General features: G+C 42.5%; 1 protein-coding gene and 1 pseudogene across 2 annotated transcripts in view; both read right to left on the bottom strand.

Annotated features, from left to right (window-relative positions):
• Window positions 1-19,971, bottom strand: part of AVEN (apoptosis and caspase activation inhibitor) — a 170,530-nt gene that overhangs the window by 81,132 nt on the left and 69,427 nt on the right. The gene's annotated exons all lie outside the window — the stretch shown is intronic.
• LOC308346370 (heterogeneous nuclear ribonucleoprotein A3-like) lies at window positions 17,808-18,925 on the bottom strand (annotated as a pseudogene). The gene has a single exon. The product of its transcript is annotated as a heterogeneous nuclear ribonucleoprotein A3-like (transcript).

The following is a 19,971-nucleotide window of genomic DNA, read 5'->3' as shown; positions in this document are numbered from 1 at the left end:
TTGGTGTTACTGTATTTACTCCACACACACAGGCACAGTGAAGTTGCCTCAAAGTCCCATGCAGCTCTGAATGCGGCTCCCAGAACAAAACCTACTTCTCACACGTCCCCTGCTCAGTTCAACAGTTAACCGAGCAACTACACTGTGGTAACTGCAAGGGAGTATCAGGATTAATCAAGCCATGATCCCTGCCCCGAGCAGATCAGAGGAACTGCTGCACTTAGCTCAGTGCTGGGAACCCATTATCTATGCAGTGAACGGACCCTTTTTGCAGTTCTCCTCAGTTACCTGATAAGGTGTAGGAAGAAAGTGGGGATTTCTCTAGACTGCAGTTTCTCTGAACAGAGTTCCCACAAGAGTAAGCACAGAGAACAATACCCACACGAGAGACAGAAGTCCATATAAATTTTAAAACATTCAATTAGCCAAAGGTCCTTTTGTTAAAAGAGAAAAAAACTTGAAGTAAAAATGGTAGAAATATGCTTCCCCTAAAGCAAATATATAGATAATCTTTAAGGTGCTTATTAACATAGCAGGAATAGACTCTCCATGGCAACAGAGCAAGTCAAAGCTGTCCAGTGAAATAAAAATGGGCAACCCAATAAGATAGGAAATTTATGGCTGAGGTAACGATAAAGAAATTTATTAGTACGAATTCTAACACTTAATCCTCTAGACCAGTTGCGTTCCGTTCTGCGCAATGTCTCAGAATGAGAGCACACGGAGTGGCCCCCTAACAGTAATAATTCGTGTTAGTTTCTGGTAGGTCTTTTTGTGTACTGCAGCGTCAATTTTGTCATAAATCCTAGTATTTTGCCTCTGGGTGCGACCACAAGAGACACTTAGCCTACAAGAACAAGCTTACTTTCCTTAATAATGGCATATTGGTGGATACGTTGCCACAGAAACAGCTTTAACTCCAAGGGAAACTGATAAAGTGGGAATTATGGGAAAAGCTGCTTTTCTCCACCCTCGGTGTGTCTTCCCAGGCCTTCATCATTTCTGGATTACCGCAAAGCCTCCGGCCCGCGCTCCCTTCCTCCAGTCTTGCCCGCCTCACGCCCTTCCATCCTAGTTGGCACTCAGAATTAATCTTTCTAAATTCCAAAACTTACCACAGCACTCCCCTGCACAAAACCTTCTGTGGCTCCCAAAGCCTTCGGGATCTCTGATATGGCATTGGAGGCTCTTTACAATTTAGTCCCTGGAGGACACATTTTCCAAAAATCTTTATTTTCAAATAATTTCAAACTTTTAGAAATGTTACAAGAACAGTAAAAAGAACTCCTTACCCTTTTCATCCACATTCTCCACTTCCTAGCCCTAGGACACAACCTCATTCGAGCAGGAACTGGATACTTTATTCATCTATGCCTGGCACAGAGGTGATACTCAATAAACTTGTGGAAGAAATTAACCTGTAAGTGAATTTGTAGGAATTAATGAAGGGCCCACTTCCTGGTTAAACAGAGTGGGTTGGATGCAAATGTTGCCTCTGCTCCCTCCTGAACTCTCACTAAAATAACTGTTGAAGACATTTTTAAAGCATAAATCCATACGGACAAAGAGAAGAGATAACAGCAGCCAAACTGGCAGGGGGTGACTGACCCAGCAGCCCCAGGATTATGAACCTTAGAGGGGCAGCCAAGAAAGGCACAGGAATGAGGAACAGGAATCTCTGAGGAGCGGGTACAGGGACAGCTGCAAAAAGGAAGGATGCTAAACAAACCTCAGACCCTCCAGATCTGTGGCCCAACGCGATACTCTCACGTAATGGACCCTCCCTCCAACACCAGCAAAAAGACTTCGCCAGAGAAATTAATTCAACTCCATGCCAGGCTCAGTCCCTAGAGTCCCAAAAATCTGGGGGAAAAAAGCTAAGGCCTGCCCCCATGGAGCCGTCATTCTAATAGGGGCAGGGGGACAGGATAAGCAAGCGACTGGTGACAGATCAGATGTGATTACTGGTATGGAGCAAGGGCAGAGGACAGGAATGCAGTGTGGTTCTTGCTACAGAGCAGAAATCTGAGAGGGAGGGAGGGAGAAAGGGAGGGAGGGAAGAGAGGGAAGAAGGAAGGAAGGAAGGAAGGAAGGAAGCCATGCGGACATCCAGGGAAAGAACATTCCAGACTGACAAAGGCCTTCGGGTGGAAGCAAACTCCAAGCATGAACAGCACAGTAGCTGAGGTAGTGAGGCAGATGAAGGGGGCGGGGGAGTCCAAGATGCAGCAAGGAAACAGACTAATAGAAGGAACCATCAAAGCAACAATTCCCCTACCTACTGACCACGCACTGTAATTACCTGGAGAGCTTTTAAAAAAACAAACCAAACTCCTAGGAGTCCCCCCTGAGTTTCTGATCTGAATTTTCACTGGGATGGGGTGTGGTTGGCTGTGATCAGTTTTGAAATCTCCAAAGATGGTCCTCATGGGCAGATAAGGTTACAACCTATGGAACTGGAAGAACTCTGGAGCCAGGGGTGCTAGGCATAGCCTGGGAACGAAGTGGAGGGGCTCCACTGAAAACAGAAAGAGTAAGTAAACAGTGACAAACTCAAGATCCAGACACCCAAACCATCCCGTATCTCTTTCCATCAAACACCAAGAAACCACAGACCAGAAATACTGGCAGTCAGATGCACATGCATCCGCTGGAGACTGGAATGGGCAAAAAGCAAACACTAAATGCCCCCAGTGTGAGGGGGGGAAAGCCTAGCAGCTGGGGTGCTCCAAGAGCTTTAATTTCTTGAAAACTGAGAGGTATACCCCAACTAAGCGATAGGAAAAGTAAAAAACCATTATGAAAGGTTGAGAGAAAAAGACAAGGAAAACAGAAATATTTGGAATATGTAGATCCATTTGGGGACTGTGAAATTAAGTAAGTAATTTAACCATTAAGTATAATCACTTAGACTCCCTTGGAAATAATCATTCGGAACAAAAATGAGAGCTATGTTAGGTCTGTGATAGATGGCAAATATTGCAATTAGTTTCTACTAGGTAGAAAATCCATGAATAATTCCATCCATTTTTAAATGTTTTTCATTTTCAAGAATGACAAAAAAATCTTTTGCAACTTTATGTGTAAATATACTCAAGTATATACGCAATTGGATATTACCATAAAAGACCACATGCTAATTCTGAACATATCCAGTATGCTTATGAGAATATCAAATAATGTCTCCTAATTGTATCTATCAGCTGTCTTAGTCGTGCAAACTGATATAAAGAATCAAGCACTGCGGGCGCCTGGGTGGCTCAGTGGATTAAGCCTCTGCCTTTGGCTCAGGTCATGATCTCAGGGTCCTGGAATCTAGACCCGCATCAGGGTCTCTCCTCAGCAGGCAGCCTGCTTTCCCCTCTCTCTCTCTGTCTGCCTCTCTGCCTACTTGTGATCTCTCTCTCTGCCAAATAAATAAATAAAATCTTTAAAAAAAAAAAAAGAATCAAGCACTAATATTTTATAAATTATTATAAAGAAAAAAACAATACTTTCAAGTAACACTTTCCCAACTCTTAATAAACATCTAAAGATATTAAAAATGCAAGGGAAAAAAGACCATCACTGTACTCATGGACACAATGGTAGGAGTCTGAGACCCCAAGAACGCATCTAAAACGAAGGTACAGTTTTTGGGAGATTGTTTAAATATGACAATTCAACTCAATTCATTTCAACAAACATTTTTGATATCCTACTATGTGCCAACTCTCCTGCGAGGTACTGGACCTCAAAGAGGCTCTGCTTCTGCCCTCAAGGAACTCTAAAGTTGCGAGGGAGACAGACACCCAAACCACCCATGACAACCATTGTGAGAACACAGGCCCAAGGTAGAGAGACAGTACAAAGGAAGGACCAACCACACTGGGGCATCTGGGAAAGTTTCAGAAAAGGATTAGTGAGCTTTTAAGGAAAAGAGAAAGTTGATGAGGGGAATGATAAGATAAAACAACTGGTGAAAGGGTAGAGAACATGGTATGTTCCAAAAAGTTTAAGTAGTTTGCTATCATTAAAAGCAGGGTAAAGGGTGCCTGAGTGGCTCAGTCGGTTAAGCGTTTGCCTTTGTCTCAGGTCATGATCCCAGAATCCTGGGATGGAGCTCAGCAACCGGCTCCCTGCTCAGTGGAGAGCCTGCTTCTCCCTCTCCCTCTGCCTGCCGCTCTGCCTACTTGTGCTCTTTCTCTCTCTCTCAGATAAATAAATAAATAAATAAATCTTTAATAAATAAGTGAGTTTTAAAAAGTGGGTGAACTTGGGACAGAGGAGGCAGGAGACTTTGGCCAAGGCCAGATCTGGACAAGTCCTGTGTGGCATTCCTGTCTTCAGCTCCCAAAACTTTCTGAAGGCCTCCAGGCTGGAGGGAGACAAATACCATTTAGCCTCTCGGGTTCCGCTTGTTCCACAGCATACCAAAAACAATTTAACAATTAATATTTTGACCATGTCAATTTAATACTTCACAGCCATTATTCTCTGAAACAAAAATTAAATAAAGTCTAAGCAAGCCTTCAAATCCCTTCATTAGTTCCCCTTTCCCCCTTAAAGGGTCTCTCATCTCACTATTCAGGAGCCTGCCCTCTTCCATTCTAGCACACCTGTCTCCTTGAAGGCAGTCGCCATTTTGCCCAAATGGCTACACCTCTAGGAAACAAATTTCCCGCCCAATCTACCGGAATAAACACAGTCTCCAGTTTGTGGTGAGCATAACATTGTTCTCTAGGGTTCCAGAAAAACAAAGAGTGGAGATACAAACAAAACACAGCGACCCACAGCATTATTTATCTTCTATATCCTCTACTACTTCTACTCAGACTCAGACCTACATACTATTACAACCCTTTTCTTCTTTCATTTCAATCTTGTGTTTTATAATTCCTTCTCAACCCACCAAGCTCAAGTCTCCTCCACTTTAATAAATAAAATCTTTTTAAAAAATAAAACTTATTTGAGGTAGAGAAAGAGAGAGAACACACGAGAGGGGGGCAGAGGGAGAGGGAGAAGCAGACTCCCGGTGAGCAGAGAGCCCAATGCGGGGCTCGATCCCATGTCCTGGGATCATGACCTGAACCAAAGGCAGACGCTTAACTGCCTGAGCCACCCAGGCGCTCCTTAAGGAGTTTTAAACATCCTAACATCCCACAATCCATGCACAACCTTTCCATGGACTTGCTCCTCCCTCAAACTCTGCCTCTTCTTCAACAAAAAAAAAAATTTTTTTTAAGATTTTATTTATTTGAGAGAAAGAGAAAGAGCAGGGCGGGAAGCAGAAGGAGAGGGTGTGCTGAGCACAGAGCCCAACACAGGGCTCAATCCCACAATCCCAATGTCACCACCTGAGTTGAAACCAAGAGTCAGATGCTCAACCAACAGAGCCCCACCTTGGTACCCCTCTCCAACAAACTTCTTAAAACAAGCTGCCTTACACTCCCTCCATTTTCTCCTTGCTCATTCTTCAAATCCCCGCCCATGGATTCCGCACTCTTGGCTCCACTGGAACCGCCCTCACCACCCAGTGGCTCCTGTGCCAAAACCACTGGTACTTCACAATCTTCCTTCTACTCGCTGATCACTTCCTCCTTTAAACCTTTGCCTCTTCCCCTTCCACTGCAAACTCTTTTCTAGTCTCCACCCCTCCCACCCCCCAACAACCTCTCTGCACATCCTTTAAATACTGACTCTTAGGAGTACCTCTCTGGACAGGTTTCCCTGAGCAGAATACTCACTACTTTCTACCTCTATCAGGTGTTGGTCACGTGAGTGCATATCCATCCACTCCACTTAGCCCAAAAGCTCCTCAAAGGCAGGAACTAAGTCTTGTTCCTCTTTGCACCTCCACCAACCACCCCTCGCTCTTAGTACAGCACCCCAACACCCAGTGTTGTCCAACAGATGTTTCTAGAATGAACAAATCAGTAACCAAAAGTTACTATAAATTATCTGTATTACAAATATATACACATGTGATATTAATTCTGTGTATATTTCCTACAAATGAAATTTAGTTTACATATTTGACCAAATAATAAAAATTATAGTTTCCTTAGTTTATCACAGTTACCCTTACAGCATCCAGTTCAACCAGTCCCTAAAGCTATAAAAAAATCACAAGGTGCTCCTTTAGCTAAAGGAGCCAGGGTGACCTTAAAAGCTAAATCCACTTCATGCTGTATGACAAGCATCTCTAACCTCCATAATGGGAATAAAGAAAATTTTGTTATTTGGCTGCTCCCAGGTAAGAGGGAAAAGGTACCTATCTACCTATCTACCCAGTTAGGGTCACCCCAGGAAAAAACCAAGCAAGCAAATAAGGTAGAAAAGAAATGAAGATGAGGGTTACTTCCTGAGTCTTAGGACCATGTCTGTTAGCAAAGGATCACATATTCAATGAATATAAGATCATTATGAGAAGAAATTATTTAGGAAAGATCATGATAGCAGGAGGATAGTTTGATAGACTCCAAAGTGTTAAAAAAAAAAAAGATGCATTTTTAAAAATTTTTTTTAATTTTTAAATTTTTATTAACATATAATGTATTATTAGCCCCAGGGGTACAGGTCTGTGAATCGCCAGGAAGACGCATCTTTAAAAAAAAAAAAAAAAATCTTCACTGAAGGATGCTTCTATCCTTCAGCAAAATCTCTCTCAACTCAGTCTATAAAGCTGGATAAAATCAATGCCAAATGGTAATTTCCTGAATACCTGCCACACATAATTCATTATCCTTCATTCAAGTAAGCACAGCTCTGGAGCTCAAAAACCCATTCAATTTCAACTGCAAGATCCATAGACTACCCAGGGTTTATGTGTCCATAGTAACAAAAGATGTATGTTAGAACCAAATTCTCTCCATCTCACACAGCTTTTGAAGTAAGAGTCTGTATCAAGGTGGTTACAGAGATGATAGTAGTGGCTCATGAAGGGGGTGGGGGGGGCAGAAAGATCAATATTATCTTCATTGTGAAAAATAAGTCAGCTGTTCTCCACATCAAAAAAATGAAAAATTTCAGGCACCTGGGTGGCTCAGTAGGTTAAGCCTCTGACTCTTGGTTTTGGCTCAGGTCATGATCTCAGGGTCTGAGATGGAGCCTGGCGTTGGGCTGCACTTGACGAAGAGTGAGCTTGGGATTGTCCCCCTCCCCTTCTGCCCCTCCCCTCATTCATGCTTGTGCTGGCTTGCTGGCTTACTGGCTTATTTGCTCTCTCGTTCTCTCGCTCTCAAATAAGTAAATAAATAAAATATTAAAAAAAAGTTTGCTCCAGGTTTTAGGAAATACAGGGAGTTGGAAAAAGGCAAAGCATGAAGAAGACACAATATATCTTGCAACCTATTTCTGACCTATTAGAGGAAGACTCCTAAATGTATCCTACATCTCCTCTCTATAGATGCTTACCTGTAATTGGCAGCCCCTGCAGTACTTGCTGGTTAGAGAGAAATTTGAAATTAAGTCCCATTCACTGCAATATCAGTGTTCTCTGAGTCAGACACATTCAATGGCAAAAAAATTATAATGAACCTCTGAAGAGATATGAAATTGCATAAACGATGAAACAGTATTAACTCTTCTCAAAAAAAAAGGAGGGGGCTCCAAAACAGCATAAATGGAAAAATTGAGATTAAACATGCATTAGGTTTTGGTAGAACAATTGAACCTTATCTAATTTTCTGAGATGGTTGAACTAAATGTGGAAATGACACTGTCCCAACAATGAAAAGAGCACAGACAAAAATCTGTCAGTCACCCAATAACTACATCTGAGTGCCTAACATGGCACTTTAGGAAGAAAGCTGCACACAAAAGAACACCAAGCTTGACATGACCCTTGTCCACATGGAGCTAAAAAAAGGAAACAAAGCACTTCAAGGACACACATCGATTCCCACTTATTAGTAAGCAAGACTTCTCCATGTACTTTCAGCCTTAGCCACTCAACTATGGAGATGAAGGACACCTGAATTATCAGCGACAGCATTTCTCTGTCATTGGATTTTCTACTGGACAGTGACTACCTGTCCAAGAATCTAATATAAAATGATATCCTTAATTTTCAGATACCAGAGAAGATACTTATTTCAGTATTTTTTAAAAGATTTTATTTATTTGAGAGAGAAAGAGCGAGAGAGAGGCAGAAGGAGAAGCAGATCCCCCGCTGAGAGCCTGATGCAGGACTTGATCCCAGGACTCTAAGACTCTTCTTTTTGAGAAGAGTTAATACTGTTTCTAAGACTGAACCAAAAGCAGACACTCAACCACGCTCTGCCGACTGAGCAACCCAGGTGCCCCCGAAGGAAATTTTATTTTTAAACAGCACCTTCAGTCTCGCCTGTCAGAAAATCCTCTAGGATCTATGCTGATCAGCATTAGAACTACTCTGTTAGTTTACCTTTTTGCTTTGTTAGTGTGCCTTAGTGACTGAAAGGGACTATTGAAGTAGAATTTGGCATAGGATTAGTTTTTTTTTTAAATTCTAGATAGCAATCAAATTGTGAAAAGGAAAATGTAAATGAAGGTAACTTTTTTGTTTGAGCATATAATGACATTCTTTATCAGGAATGTAAGCAGACAAGAATCTCATTAAATATTTGGTGCCCTATTTGCCCCTAATACTTATCAAATCCGAAGGCATAATCCACAATGTATGATGCTTAAAACCGTGGAGTGCTGCAGAGAATGATAACACCCCAGACCGGAAGGTATCTCCAATAGCTATCTGAGCTAACCTTCTGCCTCCAATGCTAAAGTCGTCATGAGAAGTGATAGCAACATCATTTTAAAGAGCATCATGAATTCTAGTTTTCTGAGAGTCAAGTGAGCAGGAGTGATAAAAGAAGGATAAGAAATATGAGGGGAGGGAAGAGAATAGAAATTTAAAATAAAAGCACCATTCTATTCAATTACACACATTACCTGCTTTTTCAAAGTCAAGCACTAGTAGTTCATGTCTCCCAAACAGGGACTATGTTAGTTACTCCTTGGCATCCAAAGAAAGACAGAGGGGTCACCGGCCACTACCGTCCTAAACGCTCAAGGAAGATGTAAAGTTCAAGGACGTAACAGAACTCACAAGAGAATCAAAGAATGGCAACTAAAATAGTAAGAGATGTACTTCATTTACTCAGCATCTTCAAATACAAAGTATTCTCTAAAAATTAAATTTGAGGGGTGCCTGGGTGGCTCAGTTGGTTAAGCTTCTGCCTTCTGCTCTGATGATCTTGGGGTGGTGGGCTCAAGCCCCCTGTCGGGCTCCCCACTCAGCAGGGGATCTGCTTCTCCCTCTCCCTCTGCCGCTCCCCCGACTCATGCTTGTGCTCTAACAAAATCTTTAAGAAATTAAAATTAAAATTAAATTTGAGATAACTGAAGAATAACCTATCTTGAAATTATCATTTATTGAGTATGCCACATTTAATTTAAAATGCTACTTTCGGGGTACCTGGGTGGCTCAGTGGGTTAAAGCCTCTGCCTTCAGCTCAGGTCATGATCCCAGGGTCCTGGGATCGAGCCTGGGATCCAGCCTCGCATCGGGCTCTCTGCTCACCAGGGAGCCTGCTTCCTCCTCTCTCTCTCTGCCTGCCTCTCTGCCTACTTGTGATCTCTGTCTGTCAAATAAATAAATAAAATCTTTTAAAAAAATAAATAAAATTTAAAAAATAAAATGCTATTTTCACAATGCAACTTTTTGTGGGGACCCTGGTCAATTGTTATAAAGTGGCATTCTAGGGGACGGATACCTCGGGGGGCTGCTTGCCTCCACAGTAATGCGCATTTCCACTTATTGCGTCAATGTGTCTAGTTCCCAGACACTGGTTTGCTGCTATCGCCCCTCACTATCCTCTACAGACTTGCTGGCCCCTGCTTTTTCCCTGCCCTCTTCGAACTCGCCAACCTTTTCAGGCTCCCTTTCCAGCTCCTGCTATCCCGTCCACTCAAAAACCCTTCTCCGATGCCACGAAGTCTCCCTTTGCCAACACGGTTATCTCACCGAACTTTCTGATCTGTCAGGCTGATAGCTGAAAATAACGCCTTTCGGTTTCATTTGCATTTTCTTATCATGAGTGGGTTGAGCATCTTCTCACAAGCTTAGGAGCCATTTGCATTTCGTTTTCTGTGAACAGTCTGCTCCTAGCCTTGGCCCATTTTCAATAAGGTTGTTAAAACTCATTATACATACTGGCAATTAGTTCTCTATAATAGGAGTTCTAGTCCTCTCCACCAACCCCCACTCCATGTGCACAGTCATTTGTCTTTTGTCTTTGGTTACAGTGTCTGCCAGGTAAAAATTCTTAATTTTTATGTAATCAAGTTTAACAGTCTTTTCTTTTATGGTTCCTGGGTTTTGTGAAATATTTAGAAAGATCTTCCCCCTTCTGATGTTAGAAAACAATCTGGAGTGATGTGTCCTAATACTTTTATGGGTTTTTTAATTTTACACTAAAATTTGACTCATTTAGACTCTATTCTGTTACACAGTATGAGGTTTGAATCCCACTTTTTTCCCAGATAGTGACTCCACTTGTGCTAACATCACTGATGAGCAAATCTATCTTTCTCCCAATGATCTGAAATGCTTTAGAGCTTTCTGCTTATGTCATGATGCTTAGGATTTGTAGTATGACAACAGATAAACTAGAGTTAGAGTGGTTGAGACTTAAGGCTTTGCTTTACATCTTCTGAAAGGACCAAAATTTACTTTCTCTGTAAGCTCCTCGGGGCCAGTATTGGACTTCTGTGACTAGCCAACAATAAGTGCTTAATGAATGTTCTTTGAATGAATACTAACCCACATTGTTAAAAACCAAGCATAGATTAAAGTTCACTTAGAACTTCGAAAAGAGTTGCATCACTGTCGATTAACTCTGTGTATGTCCCAAGACTTCCCTGTTCACCCAAGCCCTTTCTTCAACACAAGTCCTTCAGTCTAGTCAATGGCGAGCAACCTCACGAGAGTCGATGAACATTTAATCACAATTCACCCAGTTACATTACAACCAGTACGGAAAAGACTTGGCAGTTTCTTAGAAACTGAACACACATCTACCCTATGACCCAGCATTTCTATTCCTAGGTATTTACCCAAGAGAAATGAAAACACATGGCCACAAAAAGACTTGTACTTAAGTGTCCATAGAGGTTTTATTCATAATAGCCCCAAATAAGAACTGAACTAGTATCTCTGGACCAGAGACCTGAGGAACAAATTGTGCTATATTCGTATGATAAAAAACAAAACAAAACAAACTCGTCAGCAGTAAAAAGGAATAAGCTACCTGCAACAACATGGGTAAATCTAAAATCATTACACTGTGTGGGGAAAGTCAGACATAAGAGAATACATACCGCATAATCCCATTTGTAGGCCTTTTAAGAACAGGCAAACTAATCATGATGACAGAAATCAAACCATGGTTCCCTGGGGAAGGGGGGAAAGATGAGAAAAGGCCTTTCTGGAGCCACAGGAATGTTTTACAGCCACTCTCTTCCAGGTGTTGCCCTGAACCAGCAGCATCTGGGCACTGTTACGAACGTCAATTTGCAAGTTCCAGCCCCAGACCCACTGAACCCGAAATTCTGGGGGCGGGAACAACTTCCTATGTGTCCTGAGCCAGCCTGCTGTTCCTGACCCGTGCTCCACTGTTCTGTTTGTTTGTGGTGGGGGCCACAAAGGTACATACACCTGTCAAAGCTCATCAACATGTTGGCTCAGGAGCTAAGCATTTTGGAAGTCAATTATACCTCCATTTTTTTTCAGTTCATATATAATCCAATATTATCTTTAACTACCCCAAAATAAAATAGATTAATAATAAATATTACCCTTAACCCTAAGGAGTCTCCTCCTCCTGATTTCCCAACCTTGATAAATGGCAAAATAATCCAGTGAGGAGCTTGAATGGGAAACTCCCTCTTCCACTCCTTCCCCTCTTTTGCTCCATGCAGTTCAATCCCCTCCTTGTCCAACTCTATTTCTATCAGCTCCATGTCTTCTTGCTGCCTCTTTTTTTAAAGATTTATTTGACACAGACAGAGAGACAGCGAGAGAGGGAACACGAGCAGGGGGAGTGGGAGAGGGAGAAGCAGGCCTCCTGCTGAGCAGGGAGCCCAATGCAGGGCTCCATTCCAGGACCCTGGGATCATGACCAGAGCCGAAGGCAGACACAGAACAGCTGGGCCACTCAGGCACCCCTTCCTGCTGCTTTTTAAAAGACCACAGCTCCCTTATATCTGTCTCAAGCATAAAGTCTACACTCCCTAGCAGGGCATCAAAAACCTTTGGCAACCTCCTCTCAGCCCAACATGTCCAATCTGGTCTCAAGCCCCTTGGACCTTACACTGCCCCAACATCGGCAGGGGCAGTCAGGATACCGCAAACACGCCAAGTGTGTTCTTGCCCCCAGGCCTTTGTTCAAGCTGCTTCTCACCTCTCAGATGCCAGTTCTCCCACTTCCCCTCCCAGCGTAATCCTAGCCACCCACTAAAATCCAGCTGCAATATCACCTCTTTTGTGGAAGTTCCCTGTCATCACATCCAGGCAGAAATAATTGCTCCCTTCTCTGTGCTTACCTTTTTCCTACTTCGGAGAATGTATATCTACATATGCCTCTGTTTTTTTTTTTTCACATGAAATTCGTAAGCCTCTACATTTTTAGGTAATCTCTTCATATCACTCCCCACTTACCACCTTTTAATAGGTCCTTATTACCTACCAGATGAAGTTCAAATTCCTTAGCAGGAAGTTCAGTACATGCCTATCTTCAGCACCCTGGATAGCTCTGACCTCTCTCTCACTTCTCCCTGAATTTAAGTCAAAGCTGACAATCCTCAAAGCACCAGGCTCTCCTGAGTTCCCAGAGTCTCCCTGTGTTTCTCCCTCTGCCTAGACCATCCTCCCCTCACTCCCTGTCACCACTTCCCCTTTCCTCATCGCCTCCTCTTAGGCTTTCCCGTGAAATTGAGTGCTAGAGTCAGAGTACAATAGTCAGTAACCAGTCATTAGGTGGAAGAAATAGGAGTAGACAACAAAGAGCTCAGAAGCCAGGTAAAGTGGCATCAGAGCAAGAAGAAGAAGTGGGGCCGGTCCTTCTCAGCAAATGCTAGGGCAGTGTCTGACCCTGAGCCTCTCAGTTTAGTGGAGCCTGGACAGACATACACACCAGTTTCTACAACTCAGCATGTGACAAAGGGTGCTACTAGACAAGACAGGACACACGTCGAATCCACAGAGACACAGATTAGCAGGAGTTGTGAACTTTAACCAAAGCTCAGGGAGATCACTCAGAACAAGATGTTGCTGAACTCCAGCTCCATCAGAGCTAGAGAGTACCAACTGCTAAATTCCTGTTGAATTAGGTGTCCTTAGGGAAGTCTTTTAACCCTTCAGAGCCTCAATTTCCTAATTATAGGATGAGAGAACTTGGTCAGATAGGGAGGTTTCCTTTAGCAATAAAATATTCCCAGACAAAAGCAGAATCCCATGGGCAGAACAAATACATGGACTTTTTCAACATGACCAGCGAGGAGAGTGACTTATTCAATGACAAGGGTAAGCAAAATCAATCAGTAGACGGAATTTTGTATGTCACGATAGTGAATATGACGTTGAGTTTTCAAGTCCTGAAAACAGCAGCTCATAATGGAACCGTTGACACAACCTCCACTATAGCAAATGCACAACCATAATCAGGTTGTTATGGCAACTAGAATACTTGGGTTAAAAAGAGGAAGAGAGAGGCTGTGTGTGCATGGCAGATTTTCTTACCACTTCCATTAGAAATATTTTTAATGTTTTACATATTATCTCAAACTATGTTCTTCACTTAGCACACAACAAGCTTCTGGTTAATGTTTCGGGATAAACAAGAAAAATAAAAGGAGCTTTGTAAGATTCGCTCAGGGGGAGGATGGAGGTCAAAGAGCACCTAGCCAATGTCTACCCCCAGCTCAGCTTAACATATCTCCTCTAAGAAAGCCATCCTGATCTCTCCCAGTGAAATTAGTGACTTCCTCCCACATGGAAGCCCCATTTTACCTCTTCTTCTATAACAGTTTCAATACCTATCACACTAAGGGCAACACTGTTCATTTATATGCTTGTCTCCCTCACTCCATGTCAGCTGCTTGGGAACAGAGTTTATCCTTAGTTATCTTTATACACCCAGTGCCTAGAACAATGTGGATATTTTAGGTGTTAAATTGTTCAGCTGAAGACCAAACAGTCAACCCTATCAAATTATAGAGAGGAAATCTCTCTGCAGGAATGATATAATTATTTTTAACTTTAGCAAACATATTTCTTGTAAAACATATTTCATTTTTCTTATTATTCGTAAGAATTTCTCCTAGGAGAGAAACTGAGAATTCAATGGCATGCGTCATGGAAAGAAACAGAGGCTGGGATTCAGATTCCAGGGGCTCTACTGTTCAGCACACTTCCTGCTAACCAGTCACAAGATCTGCATCATTGGGTAAATACCATCATCTTCGATGCTCAGCATCTAGGGGATGAGGGGCAGGACCATCCAAGAGCCCCTCCTGCCTCTGAACCAGCATAATATATTTTTTAAAGCTTTAAAGAAATTTGAACACGTCAAAACCCATTCATGGAAGCTTTTAAGAAAATAATGCTCAACCAGGTTTGGGGAAGAGGTGGAGGAGTACACGATATTCATTCCTAGAGAGGCTTTTTCCAACCATACCACAAACAGGGAGATCAATGTATCAGTTTCTCTCCTACCTCCCTAGAATATCTGCAAGGAGAGTATTTATTTTTAAGATTTTATTTATTTGTTTATTTGTCAGAGAGAGAGAGCACAAGCAGGGAAGCAGCAGGCAGAGGCAGAGGGAGAAACAGGCTCCCCACTAACCAAGGAGCCCAATGTGGGACTCGATCCCAGGACTCTGGGATCATGACCCAAGACAAAGGCAGGCGCCCAACCTACTGAGACACCTAAGCATCCCGAGAATTTATAACGAATATGTGTTGCACGTAAGTAGCAGAGACAAAATAAATAAATAAATAAACAACAAAGTGAGGTTAAAAACCATCATGTGAAACACAGAAAAAGATCTTTTAACAAAGATAACACTTAAGAGTATATTGAGTCTCATATATAAAGACTATTCTCTCAAGTTTTTGAGAGGGTAAGAATTACCAGATCTACAGCTTACCACCTTCAACACCCTCGCTCTCAAACTTCCCCTTCCCAAAGCTGCTCCTTAACCAGCTTCCCCAATTTCAGCAAATGGCATCTCAATCCACTTACTCAACCAGACTAGTACAATCTCCTACCCAAACCAGACTTTTGAGAGTCATTTCAACCCTTCACTTTCCGTTATACCCAGATACCCAATTCATCGGCAAGTTCTACCTTTTATACCTCCAAAATACTCCTCTCCTCTGTCCACTACTCTCCTTTTCTACTGTTAGTACCTTAGTCTAAGGTTAGGGACTGAATGTGGGCCGCCAAAATTCTTACGTTGAATCTCTAACCCCCAGTGTGATGACATTGGAAGGTAAGGCCTGGTGGTAATTAGGTTCAGATGAGGTCAGAGCAGTGGAGCCCCCAGAAGACACGTGAGCATCCTCTCTGCTATGTGAGGACACAAAAAGAAGGCAGCTGTCTGCAAGCCAGGAAGACAGTCCTCACCAGACCCTGGTCATGCTGGCACCCCGATCTCAGACTTCCCAGCCTCCAGGACTAGGAGGAACAAAGGCCACTGATTAAGCCATACAGTCTATGGTATTACAGGCTAAGATAGGAACCATCACATTTTGCCCATTACAATAATCTCCTTACTGCTCTATGAATTTCTTCATTTCTTACCAGGCGACACAGGACTCAAGACAGATCTTCTAAAAATACAGCAAATCGTGGCATGCTCCTGCTTTTTAAAACCTTTAAGTTTTTCCTTATCTTTCTGCATGTCATCATAGTTCTGATTGAGATTACTGACACTGATTCATGTCCCCACAAGAATGCATCTACCATTTCTTACTCATAGTGCTCTACCCTAGAATTTATCCCAAGAAGCTTCATATATTACTACCCAATCCTGGGGCCCTTCTTTTACACCTCTGTCCTTCAAATAATTTACAAAAACATTAAATGAAAACGGTCTCAACTCCTGGAGTATGCCCAAGGTTCCTCCATTCTAAGAACTGCCGTCTATTCCCATCATTATCTTGCTGGCTCAAACAAAAGACCTTCTCACATAAATGTCCCCAAGATTATTTACATATTTAGCTATTTATTAAGGCTTTTAAACTAGAATTTCAGGAATAAACCTTGTCAAAATATATTTTAAAATCTAAAATACAACCTCCAGGGACGCCTGGGTGGCTCAGTGGGTTAGGTCTCTGCCTTCAGCTCAGGTCATGATCTCGGGGTCTTGGGATCGAGCCCCACATCGGGCTCTCTGCTCAGCGGGGAGCCTGCTTGCCCCTCTCTCTCTCTCTCTCTCTCTCTGCCTGTCTCTATGCCTACTTGTGATCTGTCAGATAAATAAATAAAATCTTCTAAAAAATAAAATAAAATAAAATGCAACCTCCACTTGTTTCTAGTCACACATATAGTTATTTATTTCTAAAACCATGCTACCTTTTCTTCAGTAGTTGTTCACCTAAGTATCCAAGTATTCCACACTTTTAGAAAATAGATCTGCCATCCAGATCTGCCATCACTAATCTCAAATGTTCAGAATTCCCTCTGGAACTTTCCTTACACATAAAAGGCTAACAAATTGCTTTTATTTTACTTAGTTCTTCTCCAATTTCACCCTTAACTTTTTTTAAAAGTCACAATTGCTATTTAGTTCAAACCACCCACATGAAAATTCTTATGAAATAGCTTAACCATGAAGCTGATAATGACTGAATCAAAATTTGGGTCTCCGTAACAGGGAACAAAGAGCACTAAAGAGAGAACCACCCCATTTCTTGATTGGATTATTTGTTCTTTGGGTGTTGAGTTTGCTAAGTTCTTTCTAGATTTTGATTACTAGCCCTTTATCTGATATGTCATTTGCGAATATCTTCTCCCATTCTGTGAGTTGTCTTTTGGTTTTGTTGACTGTTTCCTTTGCAACAGTTGACTCTTTCCTTTGGTTTTATTGACTGTTTCCTTACCTTTATCCTGTGCAAAAGATTTTGATCTTGAAGAGGTCCCAATGACAAACCATAAGAGACTCTTAATCTCACGAAACAAACTGAGGGTTGCTGGGGGGTGGGGGGATAGGGTGGCTGGGTTATGGACACTGGGGAGGGTATGTGCTATGGTGAGTGCTGTGAAATGTGTAAGCCTGATGATTCACAGACCTGTACCCCTGGGGCAAATAATACATTATATGTTAATTAAAACAAGAGAGAGAAAGAGGGGACCACCCCAAACAGTTATACAGTTTTTGTTTTTGTTTTTGTTTTGAAAAGTTAAAAATTCCTTTATTTTTTATTCCTGTTACCACTACCACATCTTACAGGGCAATATACCTGATGTAATGAAAAGAAAAAGAAAAAGACAAAGCTACAACGGATAAAAGACCTGAGGAATGTACATCTAATTGACACTACATTGCATTAATCAACAGCTGCACTTTTTGCAAACTGTGGCTATGACAGTCCTGAACAAGAGGCTTTCCTGTTTAAGCTGCAGTAACTTTTCTGACTATGGATCATCGTTCCTTCTGTGGCAGATTTTTACAGTTCCTCTAATGCATTTGGGACAATGGTCTCAAAGTAACCTGCAGCTTTCCTGACAACTCCTCGCTCTCTCTCCTGCTAAGAATTGTAGCCCTTTTCTTCTGAAAATTTTTTAGAACCTGCTGCTACCATATCCACCACTTCCACCACCAGATCCATAACCACCACCATAGGGACTGCCCGAGCTTCTTCCACCAAAACTGTCTCCCTTTATGGGTCCATAATTTGATTGCTGTTATCCTCTATAATTTCCAAAATCATTATAGTTCCCACCACCACCATAGTTACTTCCAAAATTTCCTCCTTCATTGTGACCATCATATCCTCCACCACCACCTCCATATCCACCTCCTTGGTTTCCATATCCTGGTCCACCACCACCATAGCCTCCTCTACTACCGCAACCAGGACCACCACCATAGTTGCCACCATTACCTCCAAGTCCATTATATCCACCATCACCTCCCCCGTAACTACCTCTGCTGCCACCACCTCCACCACCATAGCTTTCACCATGGCCAAAGTTACCACCACCTCCAAAGTTTCCTCCATGACCCATGAAGTTGCCAGACCCACCTCCACGACATCTTTGTGATCCAGCAGACTGCATTTCTTGTTTAGAAAGGGCCTTTTTCACTTCACAATTATGCCCATTAATAGTGTGGTATTTCTGAACAACAACTTTATCAACTGTATCATGGTCATCAAAAGTTAAAAAGGCAAATCCTCTCTTTTTTTCCACTCTGCCTGTCTTCCATAACTTCTATGGTTTTAATCTTGCCATACTTTTCAAAGTAGTCTCTCAAATTATATTCTTCTGTATCTTCTTTAATACCACCAACAAAAACTTTCTTCACTGTTAGATGGGCACCAGGCTTTACAGAAGCCTCTCTAGAAACAGCTCTCTCTGGTTCCACTACACGCCCATCAACCTTGTGTGGTCGGGCACACATTGCTGCATCCACCTCTTCAACACAAGAGTTAAGTCACAAAACCAAAACCCCTGGAACGTTTTGTTTGGGGGTCCCTCATCACCACACAATCTGTAAGTGTACCCTATTTTTCAAAATGTTCTCTTAAACTATCATCTGTAGCTTCAAAGCCCAAACCACCAATAAACAGTTATCTCAACTCCTCTGGTTCCTTTGGATCGTGGCCCTCCTTCCCCCCACAGCAGCAGCGATGGCCGGAGTTGGGCTGGGGGTAACCAGGCAGCAGTTTTACCTCCATTCGGAGACCAGACTCACCTCTTCCAACTCGAGTTCAATACGGGCAATTTTGCATGAAAAAGAAAAATAGCACTAAAACTTGTGTAAAATAGGTGGTTGGACTACATTATCTCTGAAGTCCCTTCCAGCACTAAAATTAAGTTCCATAACAATAATGACAACTGCTGACATTTGTTAAGCACTGGCCCTCAGTGTTCCAGGCGCTGTGCTAGGAGCTTTCCATAGATCATGAACAGTAGGTCTAGAAGCATGTTACCATGAGACACTCCTCTATTTTAACTCCCCTGATATACAAGGGACATAAATGGGACACAGACCCTTCCTAGAAAATGTCTCTGGTATAAAGGAAAACAGATATGGAAGGCCCTAAGTTATGGGGCTTGCTTTGTTCCCTGAGATTGGGAGAAGCTGGCTCCTATATGAAGTTGTTCCCTAAAGACCAGATGCCTAGAGCTGCTGAGAAGGGCATCAAAACAAAAACTAGAGCCCACGCAACTAGTCCTGCTGGCCCAGGGAATGGCTCCTTGCCAGACTGATGAAGACACAGCATCAGACCCCATCAAGAAAGCAGGCATGATCTCCGCAGAAATGAACAGTGACAGAAAGTTCAAGAGCACTAGCAGCACTCTGATAGACCTGGAAATCTCAAGGGCCCTGGTAAGAGGGATCTAAAAGTACAGAATGTGGCCATGCCTAATGTGTAGTCTTGTGGCCACGCGGTCACACTTCAGTGTCCCCACTAGACTACAGGGACTTTACCATCTTTTTTAATCTACCCTCAGGCCATAGCATAGTCTAGGACCCGAGGCACAAGAAGCACTTCATAAATATTTAAGGGGAACTATCAGTAACTCATCTTCCCGGAACGTATTTATTCCACTTACTGGGGTGTAACTGTGAAGTCAGAGCTTTCTAAAGTGAGGTCTGGAGACCTCTAGTGGTTGTCTACTGTTCACCAGGAGAAGTCAAACTGGAGGGCAGAGCGAAAAGGGCCAAACTCCAAGACACAGGGTAAGTCCTGAGCTGAGTGAGAAAAGGGTGTACGGC

Source organism: Martes martes (genome assembly GCF_963455335.1).
Source record: "Martes martes genome assembly, chromosome: 7".
Taxonomy (NCBI): Eukaryota; Metazoa; Chordata; class Mammalia; order Carnivora; family Mustelidae; genus Martes; species Martes martes.
This window is presented reverse-complemented; position numbering and strand designations above follow the sequence as displayed.